The sequence below is a fragment of the Varroa destructor genome, unplaced genomic scaffold, assembly GCF_002443255.2.
Source record: "Varroa destructor unplaced genomic scaffold, Vdes_3.0 BEIS01000002.1, whole genome shotgun sequence".
Classification (NCBI taxonomy): domain Eukaryota; kingdom Metazoa; phylum Arthropoda; class Arachnida; order Mesostigmata; family Varroidae; genus Varroa; species Varroa destructor.
In genome coordinates this window covers 28,456,185-28,471,416 of record NW_019211455.1, presented here as the reverse complement: position 1 = coordinate 28,471,416, position 15,232 = coordinate 28,456,185, and the positions used below count along the sequence as shown (strand labels likewise).

Genomic DNA, 15,232 nt, shown 5'->3' with positions numbered 1-15,232 from the left:
ATAACCTACGTAACGCATAGCATCTCATCATATCTCTTAAGATTAAACAATGCAAACAAGTTAGTCTGCACACATAGTTGCGATATAACTGTTATATAGATCATTGTCTCTGCCCGAATATTGTTCAGCTAGAAACAACTATGTAAACTGGGAATAGGAAACTTAAGACACTGTCCGCTAAGATAAGCCCCTGCTGGTATCACGCAGTCGATTGCAAATTTGGTACCCGTGTTTAACGCGAACCAGTTATATCAGAGTTTCGTGACAGCTGCCACTACAAAAATACGTTACGTTGTTAAGGTTAGCAAATCGAGTTGACGACGACAATGAAGGTCACGCTGATTATATAGCTGGTAGTACGAAACGCCAAAAAAACGCTCTGTATTTGAATTGATTTAGCAGCGGTGAATATTTCCTGATAAAAATGTCAACAAAAGGACCACGTCGCCAAACCAGCGTCTAGGGTTTCAGTTCAGGTACAGCAACCCTGTGCGTTCAAAGGGTAGCCCGTCTCTCATTTTTCATCAAGTAGTCGAAGATCATCAAGAAATCCAATCTTTCTACGGCCAGCGGGTTCTAACCACACCGGCAGTGTGCGCGTATTTACTAGCCTGAACAGTGAGGGATCTAGCGGTATTCATTGCGCACGTGCTGATCTGTGTATGAACGATAGGTCTAGCAAATATGTAGCAGAAACGTCATCTTGTCTGTTTTGTAGCACATTGGCATAAAACCGGCAGAATAGAGTTGTCTTTTGTTAGCGTGATGCTCTACTGGGTGGGTGAGAGAATGCTGCCTTCAGTTGCTGTCGCTGTCTGCTGTGATCAGTAAAGCACCTTGACTCCCTTAAGCAATATATATGTATGCATACATGTGCTGGAATGGTCCTTCTGTCACTGTGTGCCGTTTCTTGCTCCCGAGCAATCTAGTTTATGGTTTCGTCATCGTGGACGAGGCCGCGAGCTAGCTAGGGCCAGCAACATGAGCTCAGTTACGCAATGCGTTGCAGCAGCTTTCTTGTAAAGGTCGCCCTTTTTCTTAGAAAAAAGAAATTTGTCGCTAGGGGTTTTGTATTGTTCGAAAGCGATTAGAATAGATGTGGCACGGTTTCAAAGAAATAGTTCGGCTGGTCTTTTTACATATATAGATCATCACAGCAAAAGTTGTCCATGCGCCGCAGATCTGCACCCACCTTGCAGAGAGTAGAAATACACATACACACGAGACGCTCGATGTATAGCATGGGTCGCCTTCATTCTTAATGTGCTTTGCGTGTACTAGAAATTGTTACTCAGCGATATATTGTTAAACTACCGCCGCAAAAACAACCGCGGCACCGTAAAAACGGCTCTCGGTTGTTGTGTTCAAAAGGTCGAGCTTTTGTTGTCCGCTGACGTTTTGGCCATCGTACGGCACGTTGTACGGTGCTTTCTCTATCCTGATATAGCCGACGTTGTTATCAAGAGCAGTTTGAACAACAATAACAACAACAGCAGCAGCTGAAGCTATCGGTTCAACATCAGCTTCGATGACGACTTCTCCAAATCCAATGTTTACGTACACCACTTCGCCCGCCATTCTCAGCTTTGCTAATCTTTGGTTTCGTTACAGGTGGGTAACATTATTTTCGAACGGCGCGCGAGTAGGGGATCGATTCTGACGGACACGACTCACTTTACTTGTTTTCAAATGACCGCAGTTTTTGTTAGCTGTCGATGTCGCCTGTGATGATACTCTAGGTGATCGTCAATGTCAGGGGCTTTGTAGTAGCGGGATGGAAGAAAACGAGTCACCGTCGTTCGGTAGTTTGCTTTTTTGCCGGTTCTTTTTTGTTTTGTTGTTGCAAGTGGAAAAAATAGTGAGATGCATTGGTGCTTACGTCAATCTTCGTACATTCGACCATTGGAATGTATTTGAGATGTTAGAAGAATAGAATTGGATGTGATCGTAAAACGCTAAGCGTACGCTCATGGGCAACGTTAGTGGAAGACCTCTAAAGATCATAGGTCTCATATGTTAGTTACCACTTATAATTAGATCAGGCTTTTTGAGCTAGACCGTCGCTAGAATCGTTCATATGTAATAGCATGCTTCTATGTGATACAGTCAGAAACGGAGCTGAAATGCTGCATGGTCTAGGATTTTTCTTCGCGTTTTTACCCTATAGGTTAGAACGAAAAAAAAACTGTGCATACATCGAAATTGTCCGTCGCGCAATTATGCATCTCAAAGCCGCTCTGAACGCCATAATAATAAAAACTCTAATTCACGGGCGATCAATACGAGTATCTATATGGAGTCTGATGTGAGCAGCCTGAATGGTTTATTGTCGCCGGTGTGATCTTGATGAAATACATGATTATGTTCTTGTCTGACAATCTGATCACAAACAACGTTATCTTCAGATACATATTGACGGGCTAGTTCATTGCACAATAACACAATAGTGACGTTTACTGTAAACAATATATGTGGTGTGTGCTATAGAAGTGTTGCGAAATTTAACCGGATGTCGTCGGCGGCTTTTAGCTGTATGTGAACACAATCATCATTCATCTCTGTGTATCTCCAGAATATATAGCTAGTACTATGTGGCATGCGGAAAAACAAATGCTATTTTTTGGCTCATTGTTATTTGTGGCTGACTTGGCGACGGTCGTCAGTCTCGGCAGTGTCATCGGTATCGTTTGCTAAACGCTCGCGGTTTTGGGTAGCGTTTTGACGTTGTCGAATTGTTCGATCTGTTGTACGCATTGTTGGCAGTAGATGTCCTGCCGTTACCATGCAACACTCTTTGTCGCAGCGATCTTGCGAACAGTAGTAAACAAGTAAAGGCTTCAGGAATGAGATTCTTTTCATGGCGAGGCCCAGATACGCCGCTACTGACGCTATATAGAAAAGCTCATTGATTCCACAATGTGGTACGATGATTGCTGTCGCCGCCTTGGCTATCTGTTTACCTTGATGTCTACATTGTAATCGGCTGCCTAAACGAACAAGATATTGCTAAAAAAAAAAAAGCCAAACTAGACGTGACGTATAGTAGTTTTAGTTTACAATTCTGTTCTATATACATATAGAACAGAATTGTTTCGTTACGTTGTTGTAGCGTTAGTGTCTTACCAGTTATACATAACTGGTAAGACACTAACGCTAAGAGGAAAATTAACGCTGTATTGGTCTCATTTCTGTCTGAATTGTCTGCTTGCGTGCTCAGAGCGATTTTGATCCCATGGTGGTTGTTAGTAGTATTGGTTGTCTCATACTAATGGACGGCCCAAGGGATCAGACGAGAGCCATGTCTACAGGAAAAATCCAGAGAGAAAATGTCGCTAATGAGTAAACCGGGAAATGTTTCGTTCTTTTTTTATTTTAGGCATAAACTTTGAATTGATCCATCAGGTAAAGACTGATCTATCCTGGCAATTTTTTGGCTGCTTCAGAAAGGCCGCAGAAATTCTCTGATATTCACAGATATCTGCATAACCAACGCGAGCTTCGTAAAAGGTCCAGCAAACCAGCTGGTGTTCAAAGTTTTTAGAGTACATCTTTTATACAGAGGTTTTTCTTTTTATGTTTCGTAAATATGGAGATACATAGTACATGACATTTGAGAGCGAACTGAAATTGAAAAATATGCATAAAAATGTGTGACGGAATATGCAAAATTGTAGTTCAATTCTTGAGAAAGTTGCTGTTTTTTTTTTGCAGCAAATGTAAACTAGATTTAATAAGTCATTCGACGCCTTTCAATCGCAGTTCAAAATGCGCGCCTTTTCTAGCTGCCTTCTATTAAGCGCTTCCGCTCACCATATGCCCACGGTAATGTGAAATATTCTGCAGCCATTGTGCAAGTCCGAGATGATACATAAGGATATCCCTTGGACCGGCTGAAGATACAAAGGCAACACTTTGAGAACCGCAGTTTTAAACTTGCTCGTTTCAGTTACTCTAAGAGTACTAAATCGTTTGCTATGAGCCCACCGCCACCGTCACTTGGTTTAAACGTTGCATCTCCCTTGAGTATAGACATAATCCAGACAAATTCAACGTTGCGGCGTGTGGCTCTCCTAAAAAAACATAGCATATTAGAGATACGTCGATAAAGAGCACAACACATCAGACTTGTTGGGTCTTGCTGCCGCAAGCTGGACCCGCACGCGTCAGACCTTCATGTAATACGAAATAACACATGATGATTTCGTTGTCGTTAATGATGATACTGTGCAGAGCTTCGAAAAAGGAAAGGGGAGTTGTTAAGAGTATCGTTTACTTCAAATCAGCCGCATGCGGTCCCGTTTTTAAATTATACCGGTGTCACTTGAACGAGTTCGTGAGGTGTCAGTATGGAGCAAGAACTGCAGCCAACTATGATTTGATAGGCAAGGCATGTGCAAGCTATACAGAGTCTGTTCTGCTATGCGCTTTTAGACACACTGCCAACTCCAGCGCTTCTACTCTCGACGTAGATGCAGGCCAATATGGGCTCCAGAAAGCAAATATGCGAGAAAATTATCCACATCGTTCCGGACTTACGATTGCTCACTTATACTAACTATACCATCTAGGTAGAATCGTTCGCGCTGTGTCAGTTGATTACGGTTGTATGGGCGGGAGCTCAACTTCGAATGCTAATACTATAACCCATATTTATTTTGTTTGATCTCTATAATTGGGCACAAGATGCCAAAAACATGCAGAATTTTTTTACATATCGCAAAACTGGCACTTTTAGAAAGCTTCATTCCTGCCCTCGGTGCGACACGCTCACCTAAACACGTACTGCCGTATAAGAGCAAACACAAGAATGATTTCCTCTTCAAACTTTCACATTACTACTAATGTTTAAAGTATTGCCTGGTGGATTAGGTACGTAGGACGTAAAAATGAAAAAAAAAAACATCTTTTTACTACGACTACTACTGCTGGTATTGGCCCTGTTAGAGCTAAGTATTTTTCTTGTGGCGCTGGTATATCGAGCGTATAGGATATACGGCGGGCCACACAGGGGTAACACTTTGTAATATTTAAGCCCTGTGAGGATAGACCACCCTGGCGTTGTCCTGAAATGTGTCGCTCGAGAAGCCACTGCCTACTTGAGCATTTCTACAACGATGCTGCTCAACACTTAATCCTTTAGGAACAGACTGACGGGTTCGGGCGGTGAGTATGCATCGGCACCAGTCTTAGACGAGTGCGTGAGGGGGCTCTTTGATATTTTCGTGGGGTCTTTGCATAATGTATCACTTGCCCTTTACTGCGTACTATTGACTCGTAGAATAATAATACATGGCATAGGTATTCTGACACCCATGTTCTCAACAAGGAGGATACGCACAGTTTTATGTAGACATCCGGTAACTCTGTCAATGGCTGGTTTGTCAGTGTGTTCAGTGTGTGGTCAGTCCAGTGTGCTCAGAGCGCCTTTTCTAAGCTGTTTGCCACTACGTTAGAAGTTCAATGAGCTGGAATACAATAGCAAGCAGATCTGTCTACTGTTAGAAACCTGTTCCTGCGCTGTTCACGTATTCGGTGTTCATTCTATACTACCGGACCTGTGTACATAGTTCGTATCGTGTCCTCTAAATCTCCGTCTGGGCTAGTCGCTATGCGCAATTAAAAAAATTCGAATCATTTTAAAGGCACACACATATATGTCTGACACTGACTGCTATGTGCGTAAAGGAAATGTATATATTTCTCATATACATATGTATATCTTTGTACAAAATAGTAAACATATAGTATTGTATAATACTGCTGTTCTTTTGATGCTGCACTAGCAGCACTGCCTTAGTGGGTTATTGACCACTCATTGCCGTCATTAGTAGGTCAGTACATCTGTTTGTAGATAAAACAACACCAACGCCTTTTGAACTCATCGTATTATTATTTTTTATAAGATACTTTGACTATTTCAACTAGTAGTGCTAAGCAGAGCTTTCTGCCTACGGCAGTTTCACATACCGGATCAGCTTGGGACCAATTAGCATCAGCCGTATCTGTACACGTACTGTGTCATCGTCTTCGAAGGCTCCTGTCGTTGGCGGGCTGACTCACTGATTGACTGAACGACCGATCTTCGTGATAGATCTACGTTATTGTCGTTGCTGTTGCTGCTGCTGCTGCTGTTACTGTGGTGGCTTGTACCGCTTTGGAACTGGCCTGGCCAGGCGGCTCCTCTGTAACCGTAAAGGAAGTTGTTAAATGGCTTCCCGATCAGTGGCGTCCTCCGACAAGTAGCAGCGGGAACGATGGAGAGCTAGCAGCAGCAGCGGCAGGATCATTCGTATTCGATTTGGCGGGCCTCGTCGTTAGCGGTGCGACCGATGGCTAGAGTATCGCGAGCCCGTAGGAACTGACGGATCAGCATTGGCCGAAGGAACGGCCAAACAAATGTCCCTTCCGCTTCTCGTCCGTACCACGATAGCCGCTATTTGGCGGTGGTTGTGGGTGACATTCAAGCAAGATAACACTACGGTTCTGTCCACGACTATCCGTGCGAGAGCGTTTTTGCCTACGGTCTGCTGTAATGCAGCTTGTGGCTCGCACTTTCCCTTTTGTTATCTGTGTGTGTGCGTGTTTGCCCACGTGCTGGCGGCAGGTGTCCGTGCGTGCTATGCGTTGCTACGTGAAACCTTACCACCGCCGCCGTTGCCGGTAACAGTACCCAACGTAAAGGGTAATGATACAATTAATGATAATAGTAATAAGAATAATGATACAATTGATATTGATCCTGTGGTACTGCAGTGTCACTGATGAGTACCACACTCATACATCGATATGTCGGCGGGCTCCCCGCATAGTCAACGGTGTCGTGAAGAGACAATTAGCTTCTTTTTGCACTCCATTTTGTTCCATACTTTTTGTCTATGGCTCCACTCAGTGCTGTGCTGCAGCGGACCGTGGCGAATGCGACGGCAGCAGCGACCACAATGACGTGATGACGACAATTCACCGATCAACAGCACCGGCCTAGTGGCACGATGCCGTGTACAGAAAAGTCGTGGAGTTCGGTACCAGCCAGTCAGGTGGCCGCAAATACCCGGAAGAGAAGATTGCATCGATATTGCCAGCCGCCTGCTCTAGATATTCAGTGTATACAGTATTGTTTACATAGGAGTGTAGTGGAAGCAAATACATTAGAGACTGGCAACCAACGCCTTCCGGTACCGGCGCTCGTTCGAATCGAAGCTCTACTTGGTTCCGGCAAAAATCATCGAACAGCCTTGACTATCAGCCCCATGAACCAGCGACGGCAACTGATGCCTATTCGCTGAATCGAATCAAGTATTATGGATCCTGATATATATTAACGCTGTTCTATCGTTTACCTCCTTGATAGTATTGCATCTCATCTATCTCGATACACGGATTCCTGAGAATAAACAATCTATTCTGAATCTATTGTTTGCGCGTAGTCTGCCAGCGGATACCAAAGTTTAGCCGGACTAAGATAATTTCAAAATCTAATATTATTCGATAGATTAAAGAGACAGAAAGACTATGCGGAGTTGATAACTGTCATTGATTTCTCTTGCTTTTATTGGTCGTTCCCTGAAATACAGTCACCTGTGTGATAGGACTCTGTTCGACTCATCTTCAATCAATACGCTTTGAATCGGCGAGGCGCATAGGTACCTACTATTGTTGTGTGCATTTAGGCTTGGTAGAGTCTGCACCGGCCCTGGTAATCCGCAAACAACGTGCGATGTTTTTTGTGGCATCTATAGAAAGACGATTGCAACATCCATTGCGCTGTTTTTTCTGCTAATAAAAAAATGACAATAATAATAGGCTTACCTTAGGGGATTTGTGTGATGACAAAGGTGCGGTGTCCTGTTAGAGCTGACAGAGAAAAACATCTGTTTATGTATCCTCAGATAGCCAGAAGTGGAGCAAAACTCATCGTACTTTCATGGGTCTTTGGCTGGTTGGCGCTTCTTGTTAATACGATCGGCGATCGTCGGCTTAATAGATTATTCAGTGGAAGTTGAGTGATAACAGCCAATCGATCACATAACACACAGATTTTTACATAGCTATCTTCCATTTGGTTTGAAGCAGGTCTCCGTGTGTTGCAATCGGTCCATAATCTTACCGATATTTCGTATAGTTTCGTTTGGTAGTAACTTTTTTTACTCCTTTTGAAACCTACTGATGAGATTTTGTTGGCATATGTTGGTTCCGCTAACGGCCTTGCGAAACAGCGATGGCAAACGGTATCAGTGCTAGGACACGGCTATTGTGAGACGAATAACCCGTTTAGTAAGAAAGAAGCTTTTAAAAGGAAATTGCCGTAAAGTTCAGTCTGTTATTTTTGAAAGTTACCAAGCAAATATTTCTTCTGTATTATACAACAGACATAAAGCAAACAACCCTCAGAGAAGCCCAATCAAAATCTGATTTCATGTATATGTTCTTGTTATTATCTGAGGAAATCGATTAAGCATACGACAAATGTTTGCGACAACACCGATTCGCGTTACCTCAATTGTGAGTGACCTCAAAGTGACTTGTAGAATGGAACGGACATATGGCGACACAACATAGACTCGACGTTATTGTTTAGATCTCCACTTCCTTTAATAGGTCCGGGTGGCCTACCAAGCGTGAACCTTATGCCTTTTGTGTCTCTGCTATGATCACTCCGGACTCCCGCCGCTGGAGCATCGGTATAACATTGTGATGCTTCTTCAGACTACTACCAACTTTTTTGGCCGCTCTCGGCTGCCCTTTTGACTGCGCGTTGTTTGAATATTGTTTCATGCGTTAACTGAGAGAAAAAGCGAAACCCCAGGAGTCAAACATGGAAAGCGACATTTACAGAATGTTATGTGCGAAGAACAAACGCTTATCCGGCGGACACTATTTGTCAACACCGACCGTTAAACTCCGACACCAGCGGGTCTCGGTCGTGACGTTCGGCTGATACTAGCTAAATCTTCGCCTGCTGCCGGGGGTCCTCGCAACGTGACTGTGCATTAGCGTGAACCGTCATGGAACTGGGAGAATAGGAGATATAGAAAATGACACAGAGAGCTCAAAACACGTAAACTATAAGATGCATATATCCAGGAGGAGAAGAGTAAGGACAGGGCAAGGACGCGTACACATAAGCCCGTTACCTATGTAGCGGTGTATACTAGTTTTCTACGCGTTCACTGTATGACAAAGCGTATGGGTTGCATGATTACACGCCTTTGTATAAAACGATCTGGCAAAATGCACCTGAGGTATTTATCAGCTGTGTTGATAAGCTACGGTTATCTTCGAATAAGCAGATTTATTTGCTAAATGAGATACCGTATATTGTAGTGCAGCGTCTCGTCGCTGTGGTGGATCATTCCAAATATAGACATTGTTCTAGGCAGAAAAGCGTTTAGCAGGATGACCCGTACCTGGCTTGTCCTATAAAACTAGTTATATCTTTGTTTTATGGCCTTTCTGTCGTATACAATATGGGCATCACCGAACGGTCGTGCCTGCGATCTAACGCAAAGTGGGAGATCTGATGCCATACCATGCATTGAGCGCGTTTCTCTTCTTAATACTGCTACGTAAGCAATCTCGCATCTTCTGCCCCCGACAAAAATTGCCTAGAAATTCAGAAAGTCTTTGTCTAAGAGTGTCTGACCGTCTGAACATTTCATGAATGCCAATTCCGTAGTCGCGTTAGCATAGTTTTCTTGCGCTTGTCAAAACCTTGTCCATTTCCATTGCGTTTTCTCTAGCTTTGGAAGGCGAATTTCGAGTTTCCACCTCGACTTTGTTCCTCGCTGCTACTGTTGCGCTTCGTCATTGTGCTGCATCTGTAGTTGATGCTCTATATTTCAGACGCTTTGCTTAAGGCAAAAAAGAGATACGAAAAGCGAGCGCTTTCTCGTCGGCTTGAAACTGCAGCAGTTCTGTAGTACAAGTCTCGTCTTGGTCTACCGCGCCTCGACGCAGTGACACCAACGGCGATAGTATCTAGGCCTTCGGCTTTCGAAGGGACAGAGACGATGCCTCGTGCAGAAAGCTCACTGGTCAAAGGGAAAGCCTTCAGTGCAACCTGCGTTTGAAGCTGTAGTCCAACCGATTTGTTCTTGTCGGGGGACTATGCCATATTTAAACAATAGAATACATATATTAATGGCCACTGTAAACGCCCGTGAACGCTACGCTACAAAGGAGGCTCGTGCCACGCCTCATAACAGTAGCTGTAAGAGAGTTCAGAGAATAAACCTGACAGATCGTGGTGGCCAATACCAGTAAAAGTGTAGCTCAGAAGCAAATAAAAGGCTAGGGGCCGCGGGGGCTCAAAATAAGTCGACGTATTGCCTCCCATATGGGCCCCACTTTCTGCGCTTGCGTCAGCGAGGAACTTCTAACGGGGCCTGCTGCCGATAATTTTCTACAGATTAAGTTCAATTGAGTGCTGTGAATTGATCCATATGAAACGATTGTTTCCATATATTTTCGACTGAGTGTTCTCCACTAGTCGAGTTTGCCTAGTATCATTGATGAATACGGACACTAAGAGTTAGACATTCTCCCAAGCGTAGAATGGATATAACGTACAAAAGATCTTTGTATTACACTAATATCAAAGTACCTTCATATAAAAGTTGTTTCAAGCTTTATGTGAAATTTTATAGGAAACCTAAGATCGCACTGAATGGGACGGATCCAGCTCACGTTATACGCACCCACACACACACACACACACACGCACACATATATGATTTATTGCCTCCTTAATCACACAGTTCTGGTCAATTTTGTGGATTCTATTGATGCTTATGTATGTTACTATAGTACGATTGTTTGATGTAGATGTGTATATTCTGCGTAATTTCCAACACTCAATGATCTATTTTGCATAGGTATTATGAACTCGATTGGCCGCCTTTTCCTGTAACGGCATGCCAGGGCCATATGATCGGGACTTTGATGCTGTCTTCCCTATGTTGTTATTTTGACATGGTATCTGTATGCACGCTTCAATGAACATATATACGCATTCTAAACAATCGAACGTTCCCTAAGGCCCGATCGAGTTTTACACCACTTTAATCTGAACTGAATCGCCCTACTAACCTACATTGGGGCAGTAACCGAATGCGTGACTCAACGTCACATTGAGCCTATCTATTTTTACACTACGCTGGCAAGCGGTGACAGAATACAGTTCAATTCTGCCTTAGAGGCGCACGCCTCTCCGTTGCACCCGTAATTGGTGAAACTATGACCCATCTATAGTATAAACTAAAGCAGAAAAGGTTCTTTTCGGGAGGGTTAAAGTGATATCGTACAATATTTCCCTTTAATCTACAACTGTTTAAAGTGTTGCCTAACAACTTATGTACAGTTCGTAAAACATTTTCGGTCTACTGCTTAACGCGGAGGGTCGGTGGACCCTCCGCGTTAAGCAGTGGCTCTGATCCGTATCGTGGTATAAAGGCACAAGAGAAGTCAAACTGATTAACCCCTATTAATTTGCTTTAATAGGCACGAAATCAATTAATAGGTCTAACTTGATAGCTAAGCAAGCCGTCTAAGTTAGTTCGCCCAGCCTGGTAACTGTCTCCTTCACCGTAATCCGTGAAAGGAAACCTACAATTGACGCAAGTTGACTTTTAGTCACAATAACTTTAACATTCATGTGTGTTCATTGTATAGGACCGTATCTATATATACTAACAGTCTATCCTAAGAGAGTGTTCTGCTTATCTACTTATCTAACATATGTGTTGTCGTTTGTGCTGTCCATCTTTCCATTCAGTGAGATCAGCTTTTGAAACATGCGTGTCGTTTGTTTGATTCCAGTCGACGGCTATCTCGATCCAGGTACAACGAGCTCGATCCGATTCTCGTGCGGGTAAATTTATTATGCACAACTCTGGATGCCCTCTAATTGTAAGCTACACTCTGGTTTTCATAAAAACCATCAGTAATTGCTAGCAGACTAAATAACGAAGCAATAATTTCTAAAGAGCTAGATTTGTTCTCTCGTGTGGCTTCGTCCATCTCCCAATTTACTATGAGTGCAGGTATAGGAATGGGCCCATAGCGCTCGCTGTTGCCGCCGCTATCCAGGCGCGGCGCTATCCAGGAAGAAAAGAACGGCCATATATGGCATGATAATTCTGTTCGTGGCAGTTTAACATCGTCCGTTCTTCACTCGTAGAGACCACCCGGGCTTAGAAGGACTTCGTCGACTGGTCGAATCGCATCTTTCATTGACAGCCTTCTGTCGTTTTGCCTCTGCCTGGGTGCTTGGAGCGGTGAGTCATTTGCACCAGAAATATATAAGTCGATGCCGCAGTCTAATTTTTGCAATAGCCTCTCCATGAATTTCTTCTGGTTCAGCTTATTTTCAGTTTGTGTTATTGTTTACAAGGCATAAACTATATGGCGTGTTACTGTGTGAAACAAGCAGTTTGGTACGAACCGAATTGAATTCATTCTAAGCGTTACTTAACTCGAATTGTAAATACTTCAGTCGTGTATTATCAAAACTAATTTGGCTACAATCCAAAAATAGTATAGCAGAAGTTGTAAAGTAAATGTCTCAGAACTATAGATCCTTCAGGCGGTATATTAAGGATCATGCCACACGTGTACATCTATAGATTATAACTCCGTATTGAAAATACAGCCTTAATAGCCCTCTTCTTTTACCGTCATTGTTCAATACACTCATTACGGTAAAGCATTTTGCCCCAGAGAGAGTTGCTTACAACGTCCCAGCCACAGCGGAAAGAATACACCCATAATAAGTTTCTTATTGTTAAGAAATCAGTATCAGATTTGGAGCAAACGTGATCAACTGTTACTTCTGCAGCAATGAGTGCCTCACTCCGACACTCACACCACTGCTTCCTTCTTACTTGCTTTGAGCTTAGTTGCTAGGAAGATATTGTTTTGATCGCTCTTACCCTCTTGTCCTGAAAAGATGTTCGTCTTTTTCAAGCACTTGTCGCACAAGGGCTAACGTTTGTGTGGTAGCCTGCCACAAACTGAAAGCCAGACGACCTGTCGTCGCCTGCAGGTCTTCTAAGCTTTTCCTTACCTTTTATATCCACTCTTGCCCTACGCTCAAATCATTTCGCCCTGATCGTACCCTGGAAGGAACGCGCAACGCGACCCGGGTGCGGAAAAGACGAGCTAAGAAAGGGCTACTGAATAGATCTTTGGCTAATTGTCCGTCATCGCAATAACGTGCTACTTCTAATACGATGACTACAGCACGTTGAACCTCCCTCTTATGTTCTCTGTAGTTCCGGTAGAGAGGCGTGAGATAGAGCGAGCCTAGGGCTAAAGTGCTTGTAAGGTCCTATTGATAACTGTGTAGTAAAAGATTGGCATGGCTAGATTAAGTGAGGGCATACTTGCCTACGGTTTGTTAAAAAGTACTGGCACTTAGCCTGCTCAAATGAAAAAGAGTCCTTTTCTGCCTGGTGGTATAGCAATCGATAGTGACGATGGCGACAAAGGCATGAGCAGCTTTGACGTAGTGCTTCTTTCTCATCTCATAGAAGACCTTATTCTATTCCATGGAATCGTTCGGACGACTCAAAAAGAGTGTAGTATACTATGCGCCGATTGTTGCCTGAGCAGAATGGCTTAAAGAGTTTGGTTTGAGCCAATTATTTGATACAGATGCTTCGCCACCGCCTGAGGAAATCACTAGTTAGACGTTGTTGTCCAAACAAACCTCAATGACTGGAGCGGATCAGACTTAAATGTCTGTTGCTTATCATGTGTGTAGATACATACTTAAAAAGCGGCAATCCGTCTTGTTTGAGTCGGACATAATTAGCTGGCGTTTTAGGTCGTAACTGTCTAATCTAAACGATACGTTCTGTACAGTTGTCTTTGTGTAGTGATCCTACAAGTTCAAGTAAGTGAAAGCTGTTAAATAAGAAAGAAAAATTAAAAAAAAAGCCTTTGTGCTTCGACCAGTACTTTGTATTAAAGTAGATTCACGAACAACTTAATTTGAAGATTTCCGAGTCCTCATTTTTAACTTGTCGCTTTCCTTTCCAATGTCGTTAGAGTTGTCATTGATTGTAGTAAATATAATAATAGGGTTATTATGGAAGCTCTCTAAGCTTCCTGGGTTTGACTGATTTTTTCCTCGCGTTGTCCTGGCTTTAAAGCTGTGCGTGATTTCTATATCTGAAAAAACGCGACGGAATTACTCGTATTTTTATAGAACACAGAGAAATATGTAGAAGGATTTTGCTGAATTTACAGAAATGCGGACCATCTTTAATTTTTTTTAGGCCAAATAAGGCGACACCTTATCTTCTGTTGAATTAATTGATGTCTCACGTAAAAGATCAGATATAAGCATTTTTTTTTTAAGCATAACTTCGAGGTAAAAGGTCATCGAGTGTGTGATATATATATATATATATATATATATATGTTTACATATGCATACAGGATGCCAGCATTCTGTCACGGCTCCATACTTCTCATGAGTATTACTGCAATACGTCCTTGCTCATCGCAGGCCGACCAATGCGAGTCATGAACTGAACGAAAGATAACTATATTGGTAAACAATAAGTAAGTAAAGCTAGAACATGAAATCTAGCAGTCGATTATAGATAAGTTGTAGTTACTTTTAATAGTAATTGCGGAGAACTGTCACCTTTATACATATTGCTGGTTATTGTGTATATATTGTTGTATGTACTTGCGTAAGTTGTTGTATTATATTATCGTTGCGGGCTACTAGCGTTTATTGTTTCCGCAATACGTTTGTTGTTAGCACTGCTATTATAATTATTTTGCTATCATTCTCTACGTTCCCCTTTAACTCATTTCTGCTCTTTCATTTTCTGGTTTCTTACCATGTCTCTTTATTTACCGTCAACATCCATATTAATATCCGTATCCTGTGTGGCGCGCATTCCCCTTCAGCGACCACACATCGTACGTTATTCGTCGAGGATTGCGCACAGTGCGGTAGTGTCTGACCGGGCCGAGCTAGGTTGGAACCGGCCGTGCACACGTCCACACATGTACGCACGATATACATTCGGATGCACATTTGACTGTATTGTATGTATGGTTCCGACCGTGTGCTTGTGTCAACCTATATCTGTTCGCTGTGTGTCATGTTGTTGTTGCTGTTGTATTACTGATGATGGCGGTGCATCTCTGGTCGATTATTAGTTTGTATAAATCTTAAGGCTGCAACTGATTATGGTCGGCACAGGTGAACACGCAG

The 15,232-nt window shown here is 42.9% G+C and overlaps 1 protein-coding gene across 13 annotated transcripts in view; it reads left to right on the top strand.

Annotated features, from left to right (window-relative positions):
* Positions 1 to 15,232, top strand: part of ena (ENAH actin regulator enabled) — a 66,489-nt gene that overhangs the window by 28,715 nt on the left and 22,542 nt on the right. For 6 of the 13 annotated variants that reach the window (XM_022794748.2, XM_086980988.1, XM_022794746.2 and 3 more), the window contains 2 exons: positions 11,815 to 11,904; positions 12,039 to 12,272. The exons of 2 other annotated variants lie outside the window; for them this stretch is intronic. The gene's annotated coding sequence lies outside the window, so the exon portion shown is untranslated. The remainder of the gene's footprint in view (positions 1 to 11,814; positions 11,905 to 12,038; positions 12,273 to 15,232) is intronic. 5 more of the 13 variants (XM_022794742.2, XM_086980989.1, XM_022794743.2 and 2 more) reach the window with 3 other exon arrangements.